This window comes from Gymnoscopelus braueri (genome assembly GCF_963280865.1).
Source record: "Gymnoscopelus braueri genome assembly, chromosome: 11".
NCBI classification, from domain to species: Eukaryota; Metazoa; Chordata; class Actinopteri; order Myctophiformes; family Myctophidae; genus Gymnoscopelus; species Gymnoscopelus braueri.
This window is the reverse complement of record NC_137613.1, coordinates 13,369,008-13,388,185: the sequence shown is the minus strand read 5'-3', so window position 1 is coordinate 13,388,185 and position 19,178 is coordinate 13,369,008. Positions and strand designations below refer to the sequence as shown.

Sequence of the window (19,178 nt, the reverse complement as noted above, 5' to 3'; positions counted from 1 at the left end):
GTGGGTGGGCAGTTTCAACAAAGTGAAGTTTCTGGATGTGTAGTTCTTTGACTAGAGCTATTTATACAAGTGAGGACAGAGGAATGGACACTATTCAACATGAAAACGTTATACTCGTGCTATATAAGATATTAATATTATCCAGCAATATGAAAACATTAGTGCACCTTGACAAAATGAAAACACCATTACATTATTATGAATAGCATTAACCCCAACATAGGAGGAACATAAGCCAAAAATAGCCGATCTACAAGCTCACAACGCGTCGGTTGTAGATCGGCTAGTTTTGGCAAAAATATTTGGTGTTGACAGAAAGAAAAGCGTCCGAGAAATGTAGGTCAGTTTTTTACTGAGAATAGAGGGTTCAAGTAGGCTAACTTCTCATGTATTTTGAATAGTAATTTAATGTATTATTCTGCTATTCTTTATTATGCTCACATAAGCTATTCAGATGGGGTAAACTAAACAGTGCAAAGTATTCAGGCCATTCACCACAAATAAATAAGGATGTTTACATTTATTGAAGTACGAGTGCATGTGTTATATGTTTGTTCTGGATCGTCTGCCTTGCATTCCCCCTGCAAGAAAACTACAAGTGACAAACCCGCCCAGTGGAGTGAACACAGGACGTATCTGTCCTCTTGGTTGGTGCGCTATCACTGCCGGGTGATAGTTCAACAGTGCTGAACCCGGATACGCGCATCAGCGCCGTCAACTTGTCGCATATGGGCGGTCCTGTTTTTCCACATATCAGAGAGAGAGAGAGAGAGAGAGAATATTTGGGTCAAAGCATTCATGCACGCATGCATGCACACATGTGCACATGCACGTATGCACACCACCACCATAAGCAAGCCAATAGTAACAGCATCACAACTACCTCACATTCACTCCACTTCTAAGTATGTGCATCTAGAGCCTCCTAAAGCTGTTCTAACATTTAGATTTTCTAACCGGCGAGTCTGAAGCACCTGACCTGTGCTGTACTGGAATAACACTTTGATATCAGATATAGATCTACTTATTGTAACCTTAGTTATTTCACTTTATACTCCATTTGAACCATTTTCTACCTCAGAAAAGTTGTCTCTTTGATTGCTTTTGTTTGGGCTTAAAAGGAAGTAACAAACTAATGACCATCTACAAAACATACATTTGAAGAATGTTTAATGTTCATATTAACTTCATGCAAGCATTCTGTTCATTGAATGCAATCCTTCAGGGTAATCTGCAGCAAGTGTGCAGATTCCTAATTTGGTTCATTGAATTGATTAGTATTTCAGGTATCTCAGCTATAGTTTAATTCAGGGGTCATCATAGGCGGGGGAAAACAGATCTACACACGTGTCACATCGTGTTGTGAGCTTGCAGATCACAAGTAGATCTTGTTGATCTGCTATTTTCGCCTTGCGACACCATCATACTACAACGTATAATAAAGAGCATAAATGGTTAAAGGCCCAATCCGGGATTGTTTTGAATGTATAACCGTAAATTAGGATTAGGATTATATTCACATACTGTGCAGTCCTACAGATGGGTGGGACGCGTGCAGAGGTGTAAAGTAATACAAGTACATTTACTCAAGTACTGTACTTAAGTACAATTTTGAGGTGCTTTTGCTTTACCAGAGTATTTCCAATTGTCTTTACTTTTACTTCTACTCCACTACATCTCAGAGGCAAATATTGTACTTTTACTCCACTACAATTATTTGAAAACTTAAGTTACTGGTTACTTTGCAGATATAAATATATTACATTAAAAAACATACATTAACCACTTTAACCCTATGTTTATACCTAGGCTATTTCTACAAGCTCACAACGCGTCGCATCGCGACCCTTTGTGAGCTTGTAGATCTGCTATTTTCAAACATTTCAAAAAAGAGCCTACTAATAGTTGTAACTAAGGTCCGTTTCACTAAGTATAGAGGGTTTACGTGGTTAAAGCGGGATTTGGGTGCAACATCGACAAAGTGTTCCTTTAACACTCAGGATGTTTACTGTGTAGTCTCCTCTCCTCTTGTCTGGTGTCCTCTAGCTCTGGTCCAACGCTATGGACCAGAGCTAGATGTCCTCTAGCTCTGGTCCATAGCGTTAGGAGTTCTCCTAACGCTATGGACCAGAGCTAGGTGTCCTCTAGCTCTGGTCCATAGCGTTATGAGAACTCCTAATGCTATGGACCAGAGCTAGGTGTCCTCTAGCTCTGGTCCATAGCGTTAGGAGTTCTCATAACGCTATGGACCAGAGCTAGGTGTCCTCTAGCTCTGGTCCATAGCGTTAGGAGTTTTCATAACGCTATGGACCAGAGCTAGGTGTCCTCCATCTTCCTCTGTCCTCCACTGCAGGGTTCCCTGGGTTCTCTGGCAGATGCTCTTCAGATGGTTGGTGCACCTGGATGTGTAGCAGCTCCTCTGGTAGCTCCTGGGGGACAGACGGCCACACATCTCCTTGTTTCTTTCTTCATCTGGGACATGGTACCAAAACCTGAAAAAGGAGAATGATGAAGGATGTCTATAGTCCGGCGATTCCCAACCTCCCACAGCTGAGCCGCAAGGGTATTGCATAACTGTCAAAACACTAAGATTTTAAAGATAATATCATCAATATTAAAAGATTACTGTGAAAAAAACAATGATGGAATTTTTTCTTGAAAACCTGATAAATTGGAACTTAAAGCATACTAGTAAGTTCTATTGATCCAAGCCAGAACACGATTTGATTGATTGATTGATCATTAAAATAATCGTGCACTGAAAATGCACACGGCCCACCCATCTGACCACTTAAAGGGCCATTTCACCCCTGGAAGAAGTTTTCGGTCTTTTAATGAAGTTTAGGAGTCAAGAAACAAGATCCTGGGTTTTTTTTGTGAATAATCTGTGTTTTTAGATATCTAGTAATCTTCGCAAACGTCGTGACGTTATTTGCGTCATGAGAGATTGGTCTCATTCCTTTCCGCACTACATGTCTCGGCGTGTCTCAGTCAGACCATCTCAAAAGACAGCCCCAATGGGGTGTCCGTAACACTTTGTTCAACCTTCTTTCCCCACTCGGCCACTCCCATTAGCTGCGGCCAGCGGCCCTTGCAGAGTGAGGCATTACTTTACCTGAGTTATCTTCTGATAGTTGTACTTGAATGTTGACATGAAATAATAATCCTGTGTAGTGTTTCATAAGCGCAAGCTTGAAAAAAAAAATACAGCGTGGAGTAGCAGCGCTGGTAAACAAACACCGTCACGAAAGGCTAGGATCATAATACCAAGGATGTGACAGTGATGTCAATACTATGCGACACGGAAGTGAAACTGCATGAAGATACTAAGGATGTCCCAGTGATATGACATCACTAACGAATCCTTGGACATATATGTAACTAGATGAACGTTTGCGAGGACAGCCAGTGTTGCCAGATATTGTGAGAGAAATAAGCAGCCAGGTCTATGAAAACAAGCCCAAAAGAAAAATAACTATGCCAAGAGCACTTTACCTAGACATGGGATATTATATATTTGAAAATTGCTGATCTACAAGCTCACAACGCTTCGCAACCCATTGTGAGCTTGTAGATCTGCTATTTACAAAAAAATCTTGAGGGGGAAAAAGTCCAAAATGTGGATTATTTTATTTTTTTGCAAAATATTTGTATTTGCTTTTCAAAATGTGGAATATTTTTGACACATATTTGTTAGGGGCTCCCTGCCACAAATTATAATTTCAGATGGGGGTCTGTGGAAAAATACATGAACATGTTTGAGAACCACTGGTTTAAACAGCAATCAAAACATTTGGAAACAAGCCCAAATATCAACTACATTTTAGAAAGAAGCCGCTTATAATAAGCAGACATGGCGACACTGGCATGCTGTTTGGATGTTATTGTTGGAGATCACACCCACATGGAACCTCCCCTGCCACAAGGCACCAAAGCATTATGGTCATTGTAGTAATGCAGCAGTCCAGTCAAACCCTAGTCAAACACACAGATTTCATTATTTTTCTGGCCATAGGGTGCAAATTTTAAATTGTGCTACTGTTATCTACTACAAATACTATTACCATTGAGTGATTGCAGTTTCTTCCAGGGGTGAAATGCTCCTTTAACACGGCGGCAGTAATGGCTTTTGAGATGTTCAAGTGGGCCCTGATCCAAAAGGTTGTGAACCACATGCCACCCTGTGTGAAGTGTTTCCATCAGTGATCTTAACATTGTGCTTGCAGTTCTTTCCTTACTGTGGGCTCTTGTCTACTTAGTCCATGAGCCAGAGCCCCAACATTGAGCAATGATTATCGAAAGAGTGGGCAAAACCATACCTATATTAAATTGTTTATAGGGTCAATATAAGTAAACAAATATATGATAACCTTTCCTCAGGAGCAGCTTTTTCATATTTATCACACATTTTGTTATTTTCCCCATACGTACACGAGTTGATTACTTACATGAAGACAATGATTTATCGTATTACAAGTTTTCTGAAATTGTATACTTAAATATGCAAATTGGGCATTTAGTCCATGAGCCAGAGCCCCAAAATTGAGCCAGATATTGAATATTCCCTCGTTAAAAACCTTTGACTCCAACATCTTAACAAAATTAAATAAGAATGTTGACTCTGGCTTTGTCCAATGTTCCAATGTTCATTCTGGAAAGTTATGCAAATTCTGGCATGTTTTCCTAATGCCTAATTTGCACGTTTAAATATACAATTTCAGAATGTAAGTAATCAACTGGGGAAGTTTCATTATGATAACTATTTTTTTAATTTTGTCATTTTTTCACCTGTCATGTATGTTTGGGGAAAATAACAAAATGTGTGATAAATATGAAAAAGCTGCTCCTGTGGAAAGGTTATCATATATTTATTTACTTATATTGACCCTATAAACAATTTAATATAGGTATGGTTTTGCCCACTCTTTCGATAATGAAATCTTGTCTGGCTCATGGACTAAGTCTTGTCTCTCTCACTGCCAGGTCCCATCAGGAATGCTGCTCCTCAGGCACAGCCAGTGGGTGGAAAGTCTGGTGACGTGAGGTTAAGCGCTACCTGGAGCCTGCCTGCCTGGCCTGACAGACAGGCCAGGCAGGCCAATCAGACGGCAGGCCACCGGGGATTGTCCCGCCCCTCCCGGCGGCCAGTGTCAGTGAGGAACTGACATTAATACTCTCACTTGTGTTCACGCTGGTTAGTTGTATAGGAGTCAGTAATGTGTGAGGATTTGTAAGAATTAGTTTTTCAAGTCTAAAGCGTATTCCAAGCAGTGAAAGGTAAGAGATTCTCTTAACATTTTTCAACCTTTAATGATGAAGAAATCTGGCTGCAGAACCACTGTAGGTTACAGGGTTTGTGAGCAGGAAACAGCGGTCGGTTCGCACTGTTGGTTACTTGTGACCGAATGCACAGAAAGTAATCTCCATTCTCATGAGGAAGATTGCAGCTCACAAACTATGTACAGATAAATGTGATGAATGTTAGGTGTGGTAATTTGGTTATTTTTCTTCTAAACAGGAGACATGGCAGAGACCAAAGGTCATGGTAGGTCACAACACAATTGTTTCCCCCTTTTTTTCCTGATAGATGACAAAATGTATAATATGGTGATGGCAAATACCAGTGAGACTTTAGTGCTGAGTATTAATACTTTGTGTAGTGTCTGATGGTAACACAACTAGCTACTTACTACCAGTGGTAGAAAAAGTACTCAAATGTTTTATACTAAGTAAAAGTATAAAGTATTCTGTTACAAGTAAAAGTCCGGAATACTAAATTTAAAAGTACAAAAGTGTTGGTATCAAAATGCACTTAAAGTACCAAAAGCAAAAGTACTAAAATGTTTGAAAATAGCAGATCTACAAGCTCACAACGCGTCGTGACGGGTTGTGAGCTTGTAGATCGGCTATTTTCAAACTACCCTATGTAAAAATGGTTATAAAGTGGTTAATGTATATTTTATAATGTAATAATGTATATCTACAAAGTAACTAGTAACCAAAGCTGTCAAATAATTGTAGTGGAGTAAAAGTACAATATGTGCGTCTGAGATGTAGTGGAGTAGAAGTAAAAGTAAAGTACTTGAGTAAATGTGCTTAGTTACTTTACACCACTGCTTACTAGTAAACTACTAAAACAGTGTTACTTCCTCTTGGGTGATCAGGTGAGATTCAGGACAAGGGGCGGGGCTTCACGTGAGCACGCTGTTATTGGTCAGTGGATTAAGACGCTGCTTGGCAATTAGACAAAAAAACACAATGACTGTATGTTGTTGTATGTAACAGCATGGGTGTTGTTGGGGGAGGGCGTCCGGTGCTATTATAGCCCTGGATGTTTTATGAATAGCCCTGGAGTTCATCTGTCAGTTCTTACATTAACCCATTAAGACCGGGAACACATCTGTGTGTCATTTTAAGATGTCTTTGAGCTATTCAAAAATAAAAGATAAACAAGCTCATAGCTTGTATATCTGCTATTTTTGGAAAAAAATACATGGAAAAATAATAATTTAGAAAGCATTTGTAGAATCCCCAGAAGCAAAGATTTTAGTAAAAAAAAAAATCACGATTTTTCAAAAATAGCAGATCTACAAGCTCATAGTGCGGCACTCGTGCAGAGGTTTGTTAAAATATTATACGTTGAGTGCCGGGATTTTTTACCATTTTTGAACCTTTTTCAAGTAGTCACAAAATATTTTCAGTGATCACCGTCCTCACGGTGATCCCCTCATTACACACATTAGTCTGGGACCTGGCTAAGATATGTATACACTTCATTTAGGAGAGAATATCTCAACTGTTCTTGGCTAATATGACCCCAAGGAACAACTTAGGAACTGTGACTAATTCTCTATCCGGGGCGAAATACCCGAAAATGACCACGCCCTTTTAAAAATGACCACATCCTGTGTGCTACTTCCAACATAGCTATATTTTCTTAACCGTTTGTGCTACAGATATCCTGAGGTGCTCAAAATGTTCAGAAAACCCATTTCTAGAGGTACATTTAAATTAAAAAAAAATCTAATTCGATTTTTTATGAGAAAACAGCCAAAAATAGCTTAAAAAGTCCACTTATTACACTTCTATACAGCATGTATTTATAAACTTAAACTTTACAGACAGAATAAATGTACCGTATTTTCCGCACTATAAGGCGCATCTGAGTATGGCACACCTTCAATAAATGTATTATTTTCATATATAGGGCTGACAATTTGGATTCGTTTCTAAAGAAAGAAAGTGAGCATTTGATTAAGATACATTATCAATTATCAATTGAATGTTTGTTAACTTGAAATGCAAAATACAAAGCAAAAGTTGTTACTTTAGTTGACATAAGTATCTAAGCAGCTTACATAATTTATTTCAAAATGGAAGATAAACAGCCAAAAATACAACTATGACGACCACATTAATAGTGTTTATGTCACATCTATTTATTTATAGGATTTTTACAATAATCACCTCCTTTGCATTTGCAGTACATACTACATGGCATCCCAGCTACCCGACACGGACACCCATTCTTACGTGCACACTTGCCACATGTGCAGGGATCTGGCAGGTCTTCGGGTTTTGAGGTTTCTATATCAGGGACTAATACGGTCTCCCTTCTCGCAAACCCGTAAGACTCTGCATTAAGAATAATGGTGGCATCTCTAAATGGGGCTTGGACCCACAGCTGTTGCTGGTAAAATGCCCACTTGATATGTTTCTTTGCATTATTTGAGGTGCAAGGGGTTCTCTCAAAGTCAATCTTGAGGGCACTGCTAGAAAATGCGTCAACACGCAAGTCATCAAATGTCTCCATTTCAGTTTTTTTGAGACACTTGACCAAAAAACATTCTGCCATCCCTATAGAACTTTCTGCTAATTGAGGGCAGTCAAAGTTTTCGATCAAAGTTGAATAGTCTGCTTTGCCGACAGTGTTGAGGGCTGCGAGTTTGGTCGAAATCTTGCTCGTGGTATCACACCCGGTCAGCGCATGGAGTGCTGGGAGACACTTTGTGAGCTTATCTCCCAGCGCTTTGCATACATCATGCTCTCAATTAAATTGATTGGTACTCACTCACTTAAAGTAGCAGGACTCAGATAATATAAGCCTGTAAACATTAAGTTAATACATGGCAGTTGCTGTACAGTATGTAGATAGTTTCATGTAATAAGTGTTTTTGGCCATTTTCTGATAAAATATCAAATTATACATTTTACGCCTTTCTATGTCCCTCTAGACATGGATATTCTGAACATTTTGAGCACCTCAGGTAATCTGTAGCTCAAACGGTTTAGAAGATACAGCTATGTTGGAAGTAGCACACAGGATGTGGTCATTTTTAAAAGGGCGTGGTCATTTTCGGGTATTTCGCCCCGGATAGAGAATTAGTCACAGTTCCTAAGTTGTTCCTTGGGGTCATATTAGCCAAGAACAGTTGAGATAATCTCTCCTAAATTAAGTGCATACATATTTTAGCCAGGTCCTAGACTACATAGAGGTCTCGTACAATCGGGGGAATTTTTTTTAAAACATTCGGTAATCCGTTCCATAGTTGTAGCCAGTTGAAAATAGTCAAAAATACATTGTAAAAAAAAAAAGTACTCAGGAGCCGAGATACAGGCTTTTGAAGTCATAAGTTAACCAGGAAGTGGATTAGAGTCTAAATCTTCGAAAAATGATATCTCCTGGTGCTGTGAGGGAAAAAAGAAAAATAAAATGAGAAAAAAAAAAAAAAGTTATTTATTTTTTTCATTTTTATTTCCAAAAACGTAATATTACGTTTTTGGCACTCAGAGGGTGTATTTGCAAAAACGTATATATACGTTTTTGGCACCCAATGTGTAGCCAAAGAAATCTAAAAATGACACACAGATTCTATCCCGGTCTTAATGGGTTAAAGGCCTTGAAAATAAATGTATTGTTGATCCAAAAAAATATGCTTTGGGTTAACAGATTAGTGTGTGTGTGTGTGTGTGTGTGTGTGTGTGTGCGTGTGTGTGTGTGTGTGTGCGTGTGTGTGTGTGTGTGTGTGTGTGTGCGCACACTCAACATGTTCATCCTCTATGTGTACTCAGCCAATAATTAATTGCTGTAATTGGAGGTCATGTCATATAGTATCAAATCCCTTTGAAAGTTTTGGCAGAAAATGTTTAAAATATATCCACTTTTCCAATACATTCCCCTTATATGACAGGATGTCATTCATAGTAGCAGGTTAAAAACAGTTAAAAACAGTTAAAAACAGACAGCATACAAGGCCGTAATACCACAGAAGATGTTCATAGTTGTTTCTTATTTATCAGTCTTATAGCCTGGGGGAGGAAAGTGTTCTTCAGTCTGCTTGTGCCAGCTTTGAGGCTTGTGTCTGTATTTAGGCCAGGTGTCAGATAAAAAGGCAGAAATCAAAGAGAGGTCAAATATAATAAATAAGAAAACACTGAGTTAACCCATTAAGACCGGGAACGCATCTGTGTAACCACTTTATCCATATTTTATACTTTGGCTATTCAAAAATTAGCTGATATACAAGCTCATAGCGCGGCACCGAGTGCCGCGCTATGAGCTTGTAGATCTGCTATTTTTGAAAAATCGTGAAAATTGGTGCAAATCTTTGAATATATATATATATTTTTAAAGCGAACATTTTTAACTCAAATCTTTGCTTCTGGGGGTTACTGGTACAACATTTTGAGGTGGGGCTCTGCGGCCAAATACATATCATTTTGGGGGTCCTTGACATGAAAAAGTTTGAGAACCACTGATTAGATTAATCAGTTAATCAATTATATATATTCAAAGATTTGCAAAAAAAAAATCATGATTTTTCTAAAAATAGCAGATCTACAAGCTCATAGCGTGGCACTCGCTTGTAGATCTGCTATATTTGAATAGCCAAAGTATAAGATAATGGTTAAAGTGGTTAAAATGTAAAATGACAGATGCTTTCCCGGTCTTAATGGGTTAAAGCTCCCATAACAAGTGTATTATAAGGGCAACGTTTTGACCATGTAGGTCTTCATTAGGCAAATGGATTAAATGAACACCCTAACGTCCACTAATATATCCTCCCTGTTGAGTCACAAACCTTGTATCTCTATACTTAGACTTTTTATGTTTTTTTGTAAATCAATGCCCTACTTCATCATAATACAGTGTCACACAAAGGTAACAAAACATTGCTGATCTACAAGCGGTGTGTGTGTGTGTGTGTGTGTGTGTGTGTGTGTGTGTGTGTGTGTGTGTGTGTGTGTGTGTGTGTGTGTGTGTGTGTGTGTGTGTGTGTCACTGTAAAATGTTGGTGTATTAATTATGGTTATGTTTAAATGAACAGTAATTCTTTCTTCACTAACTGTGTCTTTTCTTCACTCCAGGTGACTTTAAACTCGTCACAAACAGCTCTGCTGTGGGTGATATAGGTAGTAATGTCACCCTCCCCTGTCACCTCTCTCCTGAGACCAGTGCGTCTTCCATGACAATCAGGTGGTTTAAGGAGTCAGAGTGTATTTACCTTTATAAGAATGGTCAGGTGATAGAGGGGAGGGGCTACGAGGGCAGATTGATCCTGAACATCCAGGAGCTGCAGAAAGGAAATGTGTCTCTGATACTGAGAGACTTCAGAGAGACAGATGATGGAGTTTACATCTGTCAGGTCAAACATGGAGAACAGGAGGAGGAGATTGCTGTGGGATTAATATGTAAGTGACCTACTGTCACTGTGCATTATTATTAACCGTGATATTGTAGATGTCAGGTGGAAACCTTGTATGTCCAAAACTGTTACTTTTCAGGAAATGAAAAAAAAAAGAACTTGACTGTGTTCTAAAGGATCTAATGTAGTTATTATTTAGTCACAAGCTTTTGTTAATACTATTCATCAAATATATATAAAACCCCAAACTTAACCACTCTCACAATTTCTTAAATTAGCAAAAATAGCCGATCTACAAGCTCACAACGCGTCACGGTGCGACGTGTTGTGAGCTTGTAGATCGGCTAGTTTTGCAAATGTTGTGTGAGTATGATGCAGTAAGGCATTCAGTTACGAAATAACAAATATAAAAGTTAAAATACGGAGATACAAGGTTTCTGCCCGACAGCAACGATATGTCTATGTAATTATGTAATCATGTTTATCTCTCCATGTATAAATTACACTGTGCTTTCATATAATGGCTTTAAGTGTTTACTGTAATCTAAGTCTTCATTATTTTCCATACAGTCACTTTCTGATAGCTTATTGGTCTTTCTGATTTGATTTGATGACTTAATTGATGACAAGTCATCCAATCATATTAAAGGATACATTAAAGCTGCATTCTGTAACTTTCATGTGCTTCTATGTGTCTACATATTACACTAACATGTGCTCTCCCTTAACCCATTAAGACCGGGAACGCATCCGTGTCACTTTCAGATTTCTTTGGCTGTTCAAAAATAACAGATATACAAGTTCATAGCGCGGCACCGAGTGCCCACAAGGCTGGTTAATAATAAATGGCATGGACTGCAGAAACAGTTGACATGAATAGCAAATAATCATGACATCAGACAATAGATTGATTCAAGTACTGAACACTTTTTTTTTTACTATGAAACTGATCATTTTACTATAAACCAATCTGTCATAGCAGATGAAAATGTTTCACTCTTAATATATACTATAGTGTAGAATTGTATCTCTAAGCTGACATTTAGTCACTTCACAAATTAAATTAGAATGCTGAATCATTATGATTAATGAAGCAAGCTATTACTTTGTAAAATAATTGAGATAGTTGATTAATTTAACACATTCTATTATTGCATTCAATATTTCAGGTTCCTTAACTAATTATTAGTAATCTTTATGTTTGTGAAGTATCAGTTTTCTAACCATTCCAACCATGTGTTTTCTCTTTTCATGAATGATGAATGTGAACGTGAACTAGATCGTGAGTATTAAATCAATTCTACTTCATGGCCTCCAATATGTTTTCAGATTGACATCAAGTTTTCACCATAGCAGAATACAAACTGAAGGAGTCTTAACCAATGAAACCCTCTATACTTAGTGAAACAGACCTGAGTTAACTCTGTACTTGGACCACTTTCCCCCTCTATACCAAATCTTCATTAAAAATAGCCGATGTACAAACTCACATCGTTAATTTTCATTAAGGTGATATTGTAGCTGTCAGGTGGAAACCTTGTATGTCCAAAACTGTTACTTTTCAGGAAATGGAAAAAAAGAACATGATTGTGTTCTAAAGGATCTAATGTAGTTATTATTTAGTCACAATCTATTGTTAATACTCTTCATCAAATATTTATGTAACCCCAAACTTAACCACTTTAAAAAAAAATTAATTTGCAAGAATAGCTGATCTGCAAGCTCACAACGTGTCACGGTGCGACACGTTGTGAGCTTGTAGATCGGCTATATTTGCAATTGTTGTGTGACATTGAAGCATGATGCAGTAAGGCATTCAGTTACGAAATAACAAACAAATAGAAGAGTTCAAATATGGAGATACAAGGTTTCTGCCTGACAGCAACGATATGTATATATGTCACAGGGAAATTGGCATTCCAGGGAAATTGAAAGAGGAGCGCTCTCTTGTAGGCGCGGGGCTTCGGCGCGAGGCGGGGCTTTTCGAGACAGGGTTTTTTACGCGAGGCTCGCGAGGTGGAGGAGGAGGAGGCGCGAGGCGGGGCTTTGATACGAGGCGGCGCGAGGAGGCGCGAGGCGAGGCTTTGATACGAGGCGGCGCGAGGAGGAGGAGGAGGCGCGAAGCGGGGCTTTGATACGAGGCGGCACCAGGAGGAGGAGGAGGAGGAGACGGGGCTTTGATGCGAGGCCGACCTGGCTTTTGTTGTTCCCCCCCACATAGCAACCAGGCAGGAAGCTACGCTAGGGGAACGCTGAACACGCGTTCACACGCACACGTGATAATAGTTATTGTCCATGACGGAGGCGCGCCGACTCAGCAGAGCTTGAGGCCGAGGAGGCGCGCCCTCGGGCCTCCAGGCGCGAGTGCCCGCGCCGACCGGCCGAAGGTCTGCTAGTCGAATCAGCGCCGTCCGAGTTGTGAACCGATAGGGGGAGAATAGATCTTTTCATGGGTTACAGTCTATGGTTACTATCCAGTGTCCACGACGACACACATGTGTGCGTGTGCTCGTGTGCATGTGTGCGCATGCACACGCGTGCGCACACATGCTTATGATACAAGCATGTTTGCACCTGATGATGACTTCATTGATGACAAGTCATCCAATCATATTAAAGGATACATTAAAGCTGCACTCTGTAACTTTCATGTCTTACCTGAGATTTGAACCCAGGTCACCTGCACAAGTGCTGCATGCGCTCGTACCGCAGCACTCGGTGCCGCGCTATGAGCTTGTATATCTGCTATCTTTTAATAGCCGAAGAAATCTTAAAATGACACAGATGCGTTCCTGGTCTTAAAGGGTTAACATATACAGATACAGAATGCATGTTAATACCAGATATAAATGATGGCATACTGAGGAAGATTAAATGAATGAATCAGAAGATTATTATGGAGGATAAACTTGATTCCTGAATAGTGTGGAGGTGAACGTTTTGTGCAAACATTAAAAATGTGACAAGTTGGTGCCCACAAGGCTGGTTAATAATTAATGGCATGGACTGCAGAAACAGTTGACGTGAATAGCAAATAATCTTGACATCAGACAATAGATTGATTCAAGTACTGAACACTTTCTTTTTACTATGAAACTGATCATTTTACTATAAACCAATCTGTCATAGCAGATGCAAATGTTTCACTCTTAATATATACTATAGTGTAGAATTGTGTCTCTAAGCTGACATTTAGTCACTTCACAAATGAAATTAGAATGTTGTAATTAGAATGCTGAATCATTATGATTAATGAAGCAAGCTATTACTTTGTAAAATAATTGAAATCGTCGATTAATTTAACCCATTCTATTATTGCATTCCATATTTCAGGTTCCTTAACAATTTGCTAATTATTAGTAATCTTTATGTTTGTGAAGTATCAGTTTTCTAACCATTCCAACCATGTGTTTTCTCTTCTCATGAATGATGAATGTGAACGTGAACTAGATGGATGTGAGTATTAAATCAATTTTACTTCATGGCCTCCAATATGTTTTCAGATTGACATCAAGTTTTCACCATAGCAGAATACAAACTGAAGGAGTCTTAAGCAATGAAACCCTCTATACTTAGTGAAACAGACCTGAGTTAACTCTGTACTTGGACCACTTTTCCCCTTTTACCAAATATCTTCATAAAAAAAAGCCGATGTACAAACTCACATCGTTAATTATCATTAACCGTGATATTGTAGATGTCAGGTGGAAACCTTGTATGTCCAAAACTGTTACTTTTCAGGAAATGGAAAAAAAGGAACATGACTGTGTTCTAAAGGATCTAATGTAGTTATTATTTAGTCACAAGCTATTGTTAATACTCTTCATCAAATATTTATAAAACCCCAAACTTAGACACTTTCACAATTTTTTAAACTAGCAAGAATAGCCGATCTGCACGCTCACAACGCGCCACGGTGCGACTCGTTGTGAGCTTGTAGATCGGCTATTTTTGCAATTGTTGTGTGACATTGTAGTATGATGCAGTAAGGCATTCAGTTGCGAAATAACAAACAAACATAAAAGTTAAAATACGGAGATACAAGGTTTCTGCCCGACAGCAACGATATGTATATATAATTATGTAATCATGTTTAACCCATCACAATCCATCCTATGTGTTTACATATTGCACTAACATGTTTTCTCCTGTAACCCATTAAGACCGGGAACGCATCCGTGTCACTTTCAGATTTCTTTGGCTATTCAAAAATAGCAGATATACAAGTTCATAGCACGGCACCGAGTGCTGCGCTTTGAGCTTGTAGATCTGCCATTTTTTTGGAAAATGTGTGCAAATCTTTGAATATATATGTTTTTAAAGCAAACATTTTTATCTCAAATCTTTGAACGTATTTTGCTATAATATCAGTGGTTCCCCAACTTTTTCATGTCAAGGACCACCCAAAATGATATGTATTTGGCCGTGGACCCCCACCTCAAAATATTTTGTTCCAGGGACCCCCAGAAGTTGTAACAGAGTTAAAAATGTTCGCTTAAAAAAAATACATATTCAAAGATTTGCACAAATGTTCAAACGTTTTTCAAAAATAGCAGATCTACAAGCTCATAGCGCGGCACTCGGTGCCGCACTATGAGCTTGTATATCTGCTATTTTTTAATAGCCAAAACAATCTTAAAATGACAGAGATGCGTTCCCGGTCTTAAAGGGTTAACATATACAGATACAGAATGCATGTTAATACCAGATATAAATGATGGCATACTGAGGAATATTAAATGAATGAATCAGAAGATTATTATGGAGGATAAAGTTGATTCCTGAGTAGTGTGGAGGTGAACGTTTTGTGCAAACATTAAAAATATGACAAGTTGGTGCCCACAAGGCTGGTTAATAATTAATGGCATGGACTGCAGAAACAGTTGACGTGAATAGCAAATAATCTTGATATCAGACAATAGATTGATTCAAGTACTGAACACTTTTTCTTTATACTATGAAACTGATCATTTTACTATAAACCAATCTGTCATAGCAGATGAAAATGTTTCACTCTTAATATATACTATAGTGTAGAATTGTATCTCTAAGCTGACATTTAGTCACTTCACAAATGAAATTAGAATGTTGTAATTAGAATGCTGAATCATTATGATTAATGAAGCAAGATATTACTTTGTAAAATAATTGAGATAGTTGATTAATTTAACCCATTCTATTATTGCATTCCATATTTCAGGTTCCTTAACAATTTGATAATTATTAGTAATATTTCTGTTTGTGAAGTATCAGTTTTCTAACCATTCCAACCATGTGTTTTCTCTTTTCATGAATGATGAATGTGAACGTGAACTAGACACGTGTGAGTATTAAATCAATTCTACTTCATGGCCTCCAATATGTGTTCAGATTGACATCAAGTTTTCACCATAGCAGAATACAAACTGAAGGAGTCTTAACCAATGAAACCCTCTATACTTAGTGAAACAGACCTGAGTTAACTCTGTACTTGGACCACTTTTCCCCTCTATACCAAATATCTTCATTAAAAATTGCCGATATACAACCTCACATCGTTAATTATCATTAACCGTGATATTGTAGATGTCAGGTGGAAACCTTGTATGTCAAAAACTGTTACTTTTCAGGAAATGGAAAAAAAAGAACATTACTGTGTTCTAAAGGATCTAATGTAGTTATTATTATATATTATATATAGTCACAAGCTATTGTTAATACTATTCATCAAATATATATAAAACCACAAACTTAACCACTTTAAAAAAAGATTAACTAGCAAAAATAGCCGATCTACAAGCTCACAAAGCGTCGCACCCGCGACGCGTTGTGAGCTTGTAGATCGGCTATTTTTGCAATTGTTGTGTGACATTGTAGTATGATGCAGTAAGGCATTCAGTTACGAAATAACAAACAAACATAAAAGTTAAAATATGGAGATACAAGGTTTCTGGCCGACAGCAACGATATGTATATATAATTATGTAATCATGTTTATCTCTTCATGTATAAATTACACTGTGCTTTCATATAATGGCTATAAGTGTTTACTGTAATCTAAGTCTTCATTATTTTCCATATAGTCACTTTCTGATAGCTTATTGGTCTTTCTGATTTGATTTGAGGCATTTTGATCATAAACATAATGATCACAGTGTGATTTGGCCCCAGTTCACACCTGATGATGACTTCATTGATGACAAGTCATCCAATCATATTAAAGGATACATTAAAGCTGCACTCTGTAACTTTCATGTCTTACCCGAGATTCAAACCCAGGTCACCTGCACAAGTGCTGACATTTTTACCACAGAGCTAATAGAGCATGTCTTCTTACACAGGATGTGTTGAAGGCAGTGGTGGAAAAAGTACTCAAAGTTTTATACTTAAGTAAAATCAATACTGCACTATTTTAGAAATACTCTGTTAAAAGTAAAAGTCTTGAATTCACAATGTACTTGAGCAAAAGTACAAAAGTATTGGCATCAAAATATACTTAAAGTATAAGTATTAATTATGCAGAATGTCCCATTTAAAATATTCAAATGTATAACAATCTTTTGAAAATAGCAGATCTACAAGCTCACAATTATTCGCTATGCAACGCATTGTGAGCTTGTAGATCAGCTATTTTCAAATGGCCGAAATGTATTTGGGCTGAAGTGCTTAAGTTTTGTAATAATAATCAAAATCTACAAAGTAACTAGTAACTAAAGTTTCAAATAAATGTAGTGGAGTAAAAGTACAATATTTGGATCCGAAATGTAGTGGAGTAGAAGTTAAAGTATTGGAAATTGGAAATACTCAAGTAAAGTACAAATACCTCACAATTGTACTTAAGTACAGTACTTACAGTACAGTAGCAGACCTTACTGCATACCATATACTCTACAACAGTGGTTCTCGACTTTTTCAGGCCACGACCCCCCAAAATAATCAAATTTGAACTGGGGACCCCCCAAAATAATTATATTTGAACTGGGGACCCCCCACCCTGACACGCTCTTGGAATTGTAGGAGATGAGGCATTCAATTTTAATTGACTCGGTTCCACAGATAAATATTGTGAAAATAGCTGATCTACAAGCTCACAATGCCTTGCGTTGTGAGCATGTAGATCGGCTATTTCCACAATGTATGCCTCTTTCTTTGGTAATATTTGACAATTTGGCCTTTATGTTTAATAGAATAGTTTGTTGATTACTTTTCACACAGTAGCTTAATGGTCTCTTTTCCCTTTTAATTTTTAGAGGTATTAAAAAGGTCTTAAAAGTCCTTAAATTGTCACTTTAGAAATGTGCAGATACCCTGTATACTCTTACTGTATGTTGGTTTGTTTACTGTTGAGTGAGAAAACAATGTTGCACATTAAGCTAATCATCTGGGGACCCCCCAAAATAATATGGGGACCCCCCTGGGGGTCCTGACCCACAGGTTGAGAACCACTGCAGTATAAAATAGTGTCATTTAAGTTAACAGCCAAACTGATTTATATTATTGACAGATTATCATACACAATTATGAGATAGCAGATTCATTTATTTAATAATTCTATGTTGTGTCTATAGGTTATTTAACCACTTCAACCCCAGAATCCTTAGTGTGGGGAAGGCTTTCACAGAAAATAGTTGATAGACAAGCTCACAAAGTGTCCTACCTACTGTGACGCGTTGTGAGCTTGTCGATCAGCTATTTTCAGAGAAAGCTTTCCCCACAGAAAACAGAAAAGACACTAGTATAGAGCCCTGAGAGACCCCGGTCAACCATATAGGGTTAAAATAGTTAAACAATTAAACTAATAATAATCTGTCATCATATCATCAGCAGAATACAAACTGAAGGAGTCTTAACCAATGAAACCCTCTATACTTAGTGAAACAGACCTTAGTTAACTCTGTACTTGGATCACTTTTCCCCTCTATACCAAATATCTTCATTACAAATAGCTGATGTACAACCTCACAGACTCATTTATTAAATCATTTAATTTCTTATTCCAGTTTATTTAACAACTTATAAGAAAACACTCTGTCATCTTTATGTATAAAATATCAGTTTTCTAAACAAATGTGTTTTTCTTTTTCTTTTTATGCATTATGAATATGAAGATCGTGGTGAGTATCAAACATATTCTACTTCATGTTCTCTGATGTGTTTTCAGATTTATATCACGTTCTCACAATCGTAAAACACATAATGAGTCTATTAGCAGTTCCACAGATAAATATTGTGAAAATAGCTGATCTACAAGTAGATCACTTACAACAAAGGTTATTTTATTAGTTTGTAATGATAATAATTAAAAGATGAGTGTAAAAATCTAAACGTTAACAATAATGATCTGACTCACAATCAGAAGACTTTTTATCATCTTAACAGAGGAAGGTTTTACTATACATACCGTAGAAAACAATTACTTTATTGATACAGTATGTTAAACCCTCTAAACTGTGCTAGGTACGCCCTTTTTTCCCAGTCTAGACTCATCTCTTTGGCAAAAATAGCTGATCTACAAGCTCACAACGCGTCGATGCGTTGTGCTTGTAGATCAGC

General features: G+C 37.7%; 1 protein-coding gene across 1 annotated transcript in view; it reads left to right on the top strand.

Moving 5' to 3' along the window:
• Window positions 1-19,178, top strand: part of LOC308096048 (peroxisomal ATPase PEX1-like) — a 643,221-nt gene that overhangs the window by 256,859 nt on the left and 367,184 nt on the right. The window lies entirely within an intron of this gene.